The sequence below is a fragment of the Lathyrus oleraceus genome, chromosome 3 (genome assembly GCF_024323335.1).
Source record: "Lathyrus oleraceus cultivar Zhongwan6 chromosome 3, CAAS_Psat_ZW6_1.0, whole genome shotgun sequence".
NCBI lineage: Eukaryota > Viridiplantae > Streptophyta > Magnoliopsida > Fabales > Fabaceae > Lathyrus > Lathyrus oleraceus.
In genome coordinates, this window is record NC_066581.1 from 471,392,242 (window position 1) to 471,400,802 (window position 8,561).

General features: G+C 34.8%; 1 long non-coding RNA gene across 4 annotated transcripts; it reads left to right on the plus strand.

Annotated features, from left to right (window-relative positions):
• The first annotated feature begins 4,149 nt into the window (after positions 1-4,149).
• On the plus strand, positions 4,150-6,608 carry LOC127128221 (uncharacterized). Of its 4 annotated transcripts, none has more exons than XR_007805781.1 (5): positions 4,151-4,463; positions 4,558-4,828; positions 5,358-5,806; positions 6,017-6,096; positions 6,212-6,608. It is a non-coding gene; the product is annotated as an uncharacterized LOC127128221 (long non-coding RNA). The 4 variants fall into 4 exon arrangements; XR_007805780.1 differs by having other exon boundaries at positions 4,558-4,656; positions 4,758-5,806; XR_007805779.1 differs by having other exon boundaries at positions 4,150-4,463; positions 4,566-5,806.
• The last annotated feature ends 1,953 nt before the right edge of the window (positions 6,609-8,561 follow it).

Sequence of the window (8,561 nt, forward strand, 5' to 3'; positions counted from 1 at the left end):
TAGACCTTAGAGGAGTCTCTATAGAAAAAGGGAGTTTCACAACTTTGATCCTCTCTGAGATCCATTGCTGATAAAGAACCCTTGCTGCATCATTCTTCTTTACTAATTCTGTTCCTTTGGTATGCACCTTTTTCCCAGGATCGAATGATCTTACGAAGGAGAAAAGGATCATTGGTTCCCATATCATTCAAAACCATCTCTTCTAACTCTTTATCATCGGGCTTCCCACGCATAGGGTATCCAAACTGTCGCAAAGCTAACATGGGGTTGTAGTTGATGCAACCTTTAGATCCTATTAGTGGTACATTTGGGAAACTACCACAACTGATAATGATTTCTTCAACGTTCAACTTGTGTCGGTACCAAATGATATCCTTACTAGACAAAGACACCAGAGTTCTTGCCCACTCCCCACTGGACATCTCACTGATGTGAGCATCAGGCTTAAACACATATGAGATAAGCCAATTATAGAGCAATGGAAGGCAACATATCAGCATTCCATTCTTCCTTTGATGTCGAGTATGCAAAGTATGGAAAGTGTCAGCTAGTAGTGGAGGAACCAAACTTTGTTTATCCTTCCAAACGGCCCAAAAGATACTTATGGCAGCTGAGTCTATAAAACCTTCATGGGTTGGGAACAATACTAGCCCATATATGAGAAGAGCTAGCATATTTGCCAATGCATCCCAATGACGTATCTCAAACAACCTTTCTGCTTCTTCTTCTAGGTAATCCCTCCAAAAACCAAAGAGATTCTCCATTTTCTTCCAATTAGCCCATGCATCAGATATGGGGATGTGGAGTGCAAGGGCTAGCATCTCTACCTCAGGTACCTGACCAATCCTATTATACGGTGTCCTTCCTTTCATAGAAAATCCCAAGAGTCGGTCGAATTCCTCCAAGGTTGGAGTCAACTGAAAGTCTTGGAACAAAAAACTTCGAAGCGGAGGATCATAGAACTGAGCTAAAGCGGTGATGACTGGTGTTTGAACATCCACTAAGAGACGATCCAAAATGTGGCCAAACTTTCCTTGCAAAGTAACCCTGAAGCAGGCGGGAAGTTCATTCAGAAGTCTTGATATGTTGGCAGTATCTGGCATTTTGGCTTTGAATGGTAATGCTTTCTTTCTTTCTGAACCCATTACAAACTTTTTGTGCTAACAACTGCGTGTTCGAAAATTCCCTGAAAACAAAATTTTGTATGAGTGTCATGATGTTATGCAAATGATCATGAATGCATGGTTTTTGGTTTTGGGATAAGGTAACTCAAAACATCCTATTTGGTAGGCTTCTTAATAGATAGTTCTAAGTTGGTTACCCATAAACCCACTCACAGGATAGCTTCTACGTTTTTGATAAGGTTCCCAGAGTCATGGACCATGATCATATCAACATCATGCAACAGGCTAGCCGCTTTATGACAAGAGTGACGAAAGGTCTCTTCTGAGCGGGGTTTTCATGTTGGGTGCAACAAGGAGAGGCCCTTGGAGTCCATCATTACGCAACCACCAAAGCGGGAACTGGTTCTAATAGGGGCTCCTAGAGTCATGGACCATTCATGAATCAACATTATGCAACAGGCTAGCTGTCTTATAAAGAGATCTACAAACAGGTCTACTCTAGGGGAGTCTTCATGCTAGACACCAAGGAGTGGCCCTTGGGGACTAACACTACACAACTTCCAATTCTAAACTTATGTGTTCTCTCTTCTTTTTCCAAAGCTCGGGTGTAGAGCTTTATTCATGATATCGAAATCCCAACACGCACACATAGATATATATACAGATTTAAAAAATGCGATAAAATAGAGATAAAGAAAGCATATAACAAAGGAAGAAAAATAAACAAACACAGCTAACACACATGCAAAAACCTAACTAAACTAGGGTTGACTCACTTAGGGATGTTCCTTTCCCCAGCAGAGTCGCCATCTGTCGCACCTCGAAAAATGGGGATACGACTTTAAAGCGAAGCGCGATCGCACGCTCGCAATGATGGACTGAACAGAGTCGCCACCGAACTTTATTTATTCCCAAAATGGGAAGGGGAACTAATAGAAAGGATAAGATATGGTCATCGCAACCAATATCAGGGTTCGGGAGTCGGTTAGGCAAGGGGAAGGTATTAGCACCCCTCACGTTCGTTGTATTCAACGGGAACCGTTTAGTTAGTTTCGTTTTGAATGTTAGCTTATGTTAGTCTTCTCAAGTTATAATGAGGGAGAGAAAGAATAAAAGAGAGAAGAAATGTTTTTGTATTTTTGACGAAGGACTAAACCTAAGTTTTTTATTGATGAGCCTGACAAGATTTATAAATCCTGCTCCTACGTATCTCAATAGAGAAGTCAAGGCTTACGTAGTTCTGGGTAGAAAAATGTTTGTTTGTTGGTCAATTTTAGCGAAAGCTATATTGTATTAATCGACGAGAACATTGTTTTACCCAAAACAGATGAGGAGTGGACGCATACCACACATCGAACGGATTTATAAATCTACATTCGGAAAAGCGTCACTTATCTCGACTCAACAATCGTGGCCGAAACATTGTTTTGTATCACTTAAGACAATATATCTTTCATTTATGAAAAAGGTTCTTTGATTAGTCGCACGGTGGCGAGAAAGAGTTTGATTGGTTGGATTTATTTTTGAGTAATTGCGAGAACTTGGATGAGCGAGATATCCATCTCGAATCCTAGTCTCAGGAGTGCACGGTATACACCATGTTCCATTTCCATCTTTATTGAAAAATGTTTAATAAAGATTAAGTGTTTTGAATTTGATTGAGAAAGGGGTTTGAAGAAACCGCATTGACAATTTTAGACGATGGCGAGAGCTAAGATAGGCAAGGCATCCGCCTTGAATCTTAATCTCAGGAGTGCACGGTATACACCATGTTCCATTTCCATCTTTATTGAAAAAGTGTTAAGGTAGGAGTTAAGTATATTTTTTTGAGTTTTGAAAGACGAATATTTGATGAGAACGAGACATGAGCCTCGGGATCAATAATTCAGGGTTCCACCGGAATGCTAGATTCCAATGGTCATTTTTCATTCGAATTATTTAAAATAATTATTTAATGGACAACGAACACTTGATGAGAATCAAATGTTCAAAGGGTTACGCCAGAATGCTTGATCCCAACGACCCTTATTTTGTCCAAGTTAATTATCAAGTGTTTTAAGAATGAAAGAAAAAGAATGAATGGTTAATCCAAAACGTGAGGCTCAGGACTGATCATTCGAGGGTTCCCACCGGAATGCAAGATTCGAATGGTCCTCTTCTTTCGAGTTATTTAAGAAAAAAAGTTTGGATATTGAGTTTGATTTGGTTTTGAAAGTGATTTAAAATTAATTGTATTTATTGTGAAATTGCGGAAAGTTAAAAATGATTTCGAAATAGAATGAAATGTTAGTAAAATTGAATCAAAATTATGTGAAATGTTAATATGATAATTTACATACTTGGTAAGAATATTGAAGAGATTATCTAATCAAATGACTAAACAAATAGCCAAATAGCTTACTTAGTAACTTAAAAAACAAATAATTAAGTAATTAAAATTTAATCAACTAAATAATTAATTAACTACAAAAGATAAAATTAAAATAAGGAAAGTTCATATAAATATGGGGCGAGTGAATAAATGAAAGGTTATCCAACCCAAAATTAATTCTAATTAATATTAAAATAAATAAAAATAAAAGAAATAAATAAAAACTATAATATATTATAAAACCTAAAACATAAATATATGTACATAAAAGCGAATAGCAAGTATATATACATAAACTCTAAACTAGAAAGTATAATAATATATATCATATTTAAGATAAACTTTACATATATTGAAAATAAAGTAATATATAAAATTTAAAAACTAACATTATAATATAAAAAATTAAAATTACAGTAATCCATTTATATGAATCTAGAACTAATCGAAAGGAACATAAATATAAAATTAGAATCAACAATATCATATATATATATATATATATATATATATATATATATATATATATATATATATATATATATATATATATATATATTACGTAAAAACCAAATAACAGTAACACAAATATAAAACTAATGTTAACAGTGAGATATTTATATAGTATATAAAAATTCAACCCAGAAGAAAACATATATTAATAATAATAAAAAAAAAAACACAATAGCAATATTTCTGTACCAGAGAAACCAGAAACTCATTCATCGTCCTCACGCAAAACGGCTCTCACTCTCGACATCCTTTAAACTCTCAATCTCTCGTTAACTCTCAATCGGCTTCCACTAACCTCACGATACACCACTCCCAATCTCACTCTAAACGCGAAAACCAATGGTTTCGAAAGAAGATCCAGTAAGAAAACTCACCTTTGGCGATGATTTGGCGGCGGTGGTGAGCTTGTATCTTCTTCTCCTCGCTAGGTTCTTTCACGCCGTCACCAAAATCAGGTTTTGTTTGGAAAATTTTAGGGTTTCTTTGCCTTTCCAGATTTTTTCGTCCATCTTCTCGTTTCCTCTCTCACCTTTTATACTCAACAATTAGGGTTTCAGATTGGCCTCTGGAGATCAAAAAAGGGGTCTCTGCGAAATCCTTTCGGTATGCTCAGTTTGGATTGCCCTACTTGATGTTAAATCGGAAACGGTAATATGAATTTAGCTTTCTTCCTCTAATTTTGTCTTAATTCTCTTTTGGGTTATTTTTTTAACTTTACAGCCTTTGCTAATTACTTGGTTTTACTGTAGTAAAAATTTGTGAAAAGAAACACTTCGGTTATTTGCAAAGCTCAACTATTGCTACTGCCATGAACTTCTAGGTGTGAAGAAGTGCTAGCTATCAAGAATGAAAATCAGTTCCATTATAAGCTAATGTTAATCTTAAGTCTCATTATATTGTCTTACTTAACTGTTAGTGCAGAATTTCTTATTAATTGGAAATTTTGTTCAACTATGAGGAATTATTCTTACTGTTATGCTTATTAATCTCTGCAAGTTAGTAGGTGTTGCCGGTTGAATGTGTTGTTGCTAATGTGTTTGCTGTTGGCTTCGAGAAACGGCGGCTGCGTTTGAAATTATGTCGCTTAAATACAGGTTTTGTGGGTTAGTTAGAGGTGTTAGAAATATGGTGGAGAATTCCATTAAAAAAAGAGGGGTTCTGTTTTTTGAACTGAGCTTCTAAAAGATTCTAATGTTATATTAACAGTTAGTAAATAAATTGCTGTTATTCGTGATCGTTATTATCATACTGAAAGAGATTAATCTTCTGTTATCATGTTGATTTTCCTGATTGCATTGTAATGTTTACAAGGAGTTTGTTGTGAAACTGATATGAGCCATTGCCACCAGGTTGTTCTGCTATGAACCTTGTAGGGAATGTTGGCTTTAATGTTACAGTAACAAGTCTACATCCAATCACGGTTGACACGGATAAGATATACTCTGCGGTAAGCGGCACGAATTGGTGCGAGCTCCAAAACCTGGTGCTACAAGGCTTCACTTGGTCTATGCTTCTGTTTCGGCACGATGATGCAACATGTTCGGTTACATCATAATGCTTGTTCAGGATCTTTCCATCAAGATCAAGAGAGAACAAACCCGAATGACAAATCTTGAATCTCTTCATTGGCAACGGTAACCGTGTTGTCGGGACAGAAGTTGTTATTTGGACTTGATAATGATGTGATGAGGTCCTTGGAAGATGCAGGTCCTCGGGACAGAATCTCTTCATTCGCGCTGTTGTGTTTGTAAGATGCAGGTCTTGGAAGTACTGCATTTGAGGTTATGGCTGGGACAAGGTATAAGCATTTTATTCATATGAAATGTCTTTATTTTGATTATCTCATGAGTTTATGATGGTCCTTTCCATGGAACTCTGATATTGTTATGATTGCACGTATTAAAATTTTGATACCTCTAAAGCCTCTTTATTTATTAACATCATTACTAAGGTGTTTTTCTGGCTTTGCATGGATCAAATACTATTTTTGATCAACCTATTGGGACAGGTTTTAGCTAAAGTTCTGATGAAGGTGATATTCCTACTGATGGAACTAGTGTTAGCAATGACTTATACGCTTTTTTGCAGGTATATAAAATATCATTTTTCCTATAAGCATTACAGAAAATGATCAAGATATGAATCACATAACGTGTATAAATTATATGACATTAACTTGAGTTTTTTTTTTAAATTATTACAGGCATTTTTAAGGAACACCCTCAATTGGTTAAGAATGACTTTTATATTACCAGAGAATCAAATGTTGGACACTATATTCCAGCTCTCGCATCCCGGGTTCACACAGGAGACAAAAACAAAGAAGGAATTATTATAAACTTCAAGGTCTTACAATATCCTAATGTTGCATTTGACAGTGATTTTTTCCCAAATGAAAGATCTTAATGCAACCTTTAATATATGTCGTATTTTTGTATGTTTTGGTTCTTTTGATTTCATTAAAATTACAGGGTTTTGCCATTGGTTTATGGAGTATTTGGAATTGGTTGAAGTGATTGTAAAGAATAAGAATGGTTGTAACTTTGGAATTGGAAATTGTATATTTGGTTATAAAAAATGGATATGGATTTTAGAAATAATCCAAGATTCATCTAAATATCCATTTAAAATAAAAAAAAAAACAATAAAACCAATTGAAATCAAATTAATCTATAATTTGTTAAAATTAATTTGATATCAATTCTAACATTTATTTGAAAATTAAAATTAATTAAAGTTTGAATCATTAGTAAAAAAACAATTAAGATTAAACCGAAACCAATTGGAATCAAATTAATCTATAATTTGTTAAAATTAATGTGATATCAATTCTAACATTTATTTGAAAGTTAAAATTAATTAAAGTTTGAATCATTAGTAAAAAAAACAATTAAGATTAAATTGAAATTTGAAATTAGACTTAATTTGAAATTAGAATCAAATTGAAAATTAGAAAGTCAAATAACTTAAATTAGAATCCATTTTGTAATTAAAAGCACCATGATCGAAAAGCCTAGATAATGACCAATGTTTATCAAAAAATATGGATTTGGGAATGGACGGTTGCCTTTGGTCATGAATGTATGTGTAAGACCCCAATTTTGTCCCTAAGATCCCTCATGGCATCATATCATAACATTTCATTGCCTCAAGGATCATTGTGCACCTTGCCTCCTTCCCTGTGGGTTGGTTATCTTTGTGAGAGTGATTCTTGATCACCAAGCATGTTTGCATTTGTATGTCATTGCTTTCCTTTTACCACTAACCAAAAGTACAAAAATATGTCATCTAACCTTTGTCTTGCAGATGAAGCAATCACAGGTCAAAGCATCAAAGGCATTCATTGAGCAATAGATGGTGGCCATTCTTGAGAATTTGGACCCCACAATCATTATCAAGAGTTCATATGAACCATGATGTCATGTTGAAGCAAAATCCCAAGTGGTAGAGGCTTGAATTTCATCAGAACATTGTCAGGTCAACTGAAGACCTAGAAACTCAACTGCCAAGTCAACTGTGGATTTGGAGGTGGGAAGTGATTAGAAATACTTCATTCATGTTCAAACAAGTCTCATTTGACATGTCAAACATCAACATTGAAGAATTTAAAGTCAGGTCAAAACTTTCCAAAAATAGAAAGTGACCTATAATTTGAATTTGCCAAAAATGGAAAGGTTTTAACCAAACTTCAACTTCAAATTACATCATCAAGAAAGCTTCAAAGGAAATTTTGTTGAACATGAGAGTTGTAGAACTTTCTCTCCCATTTTCAAAAAGTCCAAGATCATGAATTTCTCATGTGTGGTTAAAGAGATATGATCAAAACATGGCAAAGTGTGTATGAAGCTTCAAATGGACATAACTTCTCAACCAAAACTCCAAAATGGATGGCTCTTTTTGCATTCTTCTCCTTTTGACCTCTAGTTTCCAAACCATGCATTGCATTGCACAAATTACATTCATATGAGCATTGGATAATTCATTGGATTTTTAGAGGGAAAACATGAAATTCAAATTTGGTGAATTGTTTGAACTTTTGACCATTACCATTAGCTCCAAAATTGATTTTTAAGTGAAAATAGATGGATTTCGTGCACTGTTCATGCATGCACTTCATGCAGAGAGTGAAAAAGCTAATTTGCACTTACACCTCATTTTTGCTAAACTCACTTACCAATTGGCTTAAACATGATTAAAGAGTGATTAGCATGACCTATATAAACCAAAACCCTAACTGTTTTTCAGAGGAGCTCTCATTTTTTCAGATCTAGATTCAAACCTCTCAAATTTTTCTCTCAAATTTTCTTCAAATTCCTTCACATCAAAGCACATTTCATGGCTGGATTCTTGATCCTGGGGTGATATTGATCAACTTTGCACGTGGAACCAAGAGAAGCAGTGCAAGATTGCAGCATTCTTGAAGCTTGAAGCAACAATGGTGATTCCAAATTTTGGTAGATTCGTGCACAATTGAGCTTCATTTTCTCTTCCAATCACTCATACAAGCATCCTAGAGGAACATTGAAGCCATTACAAGCCTTGAATCAAGCTAA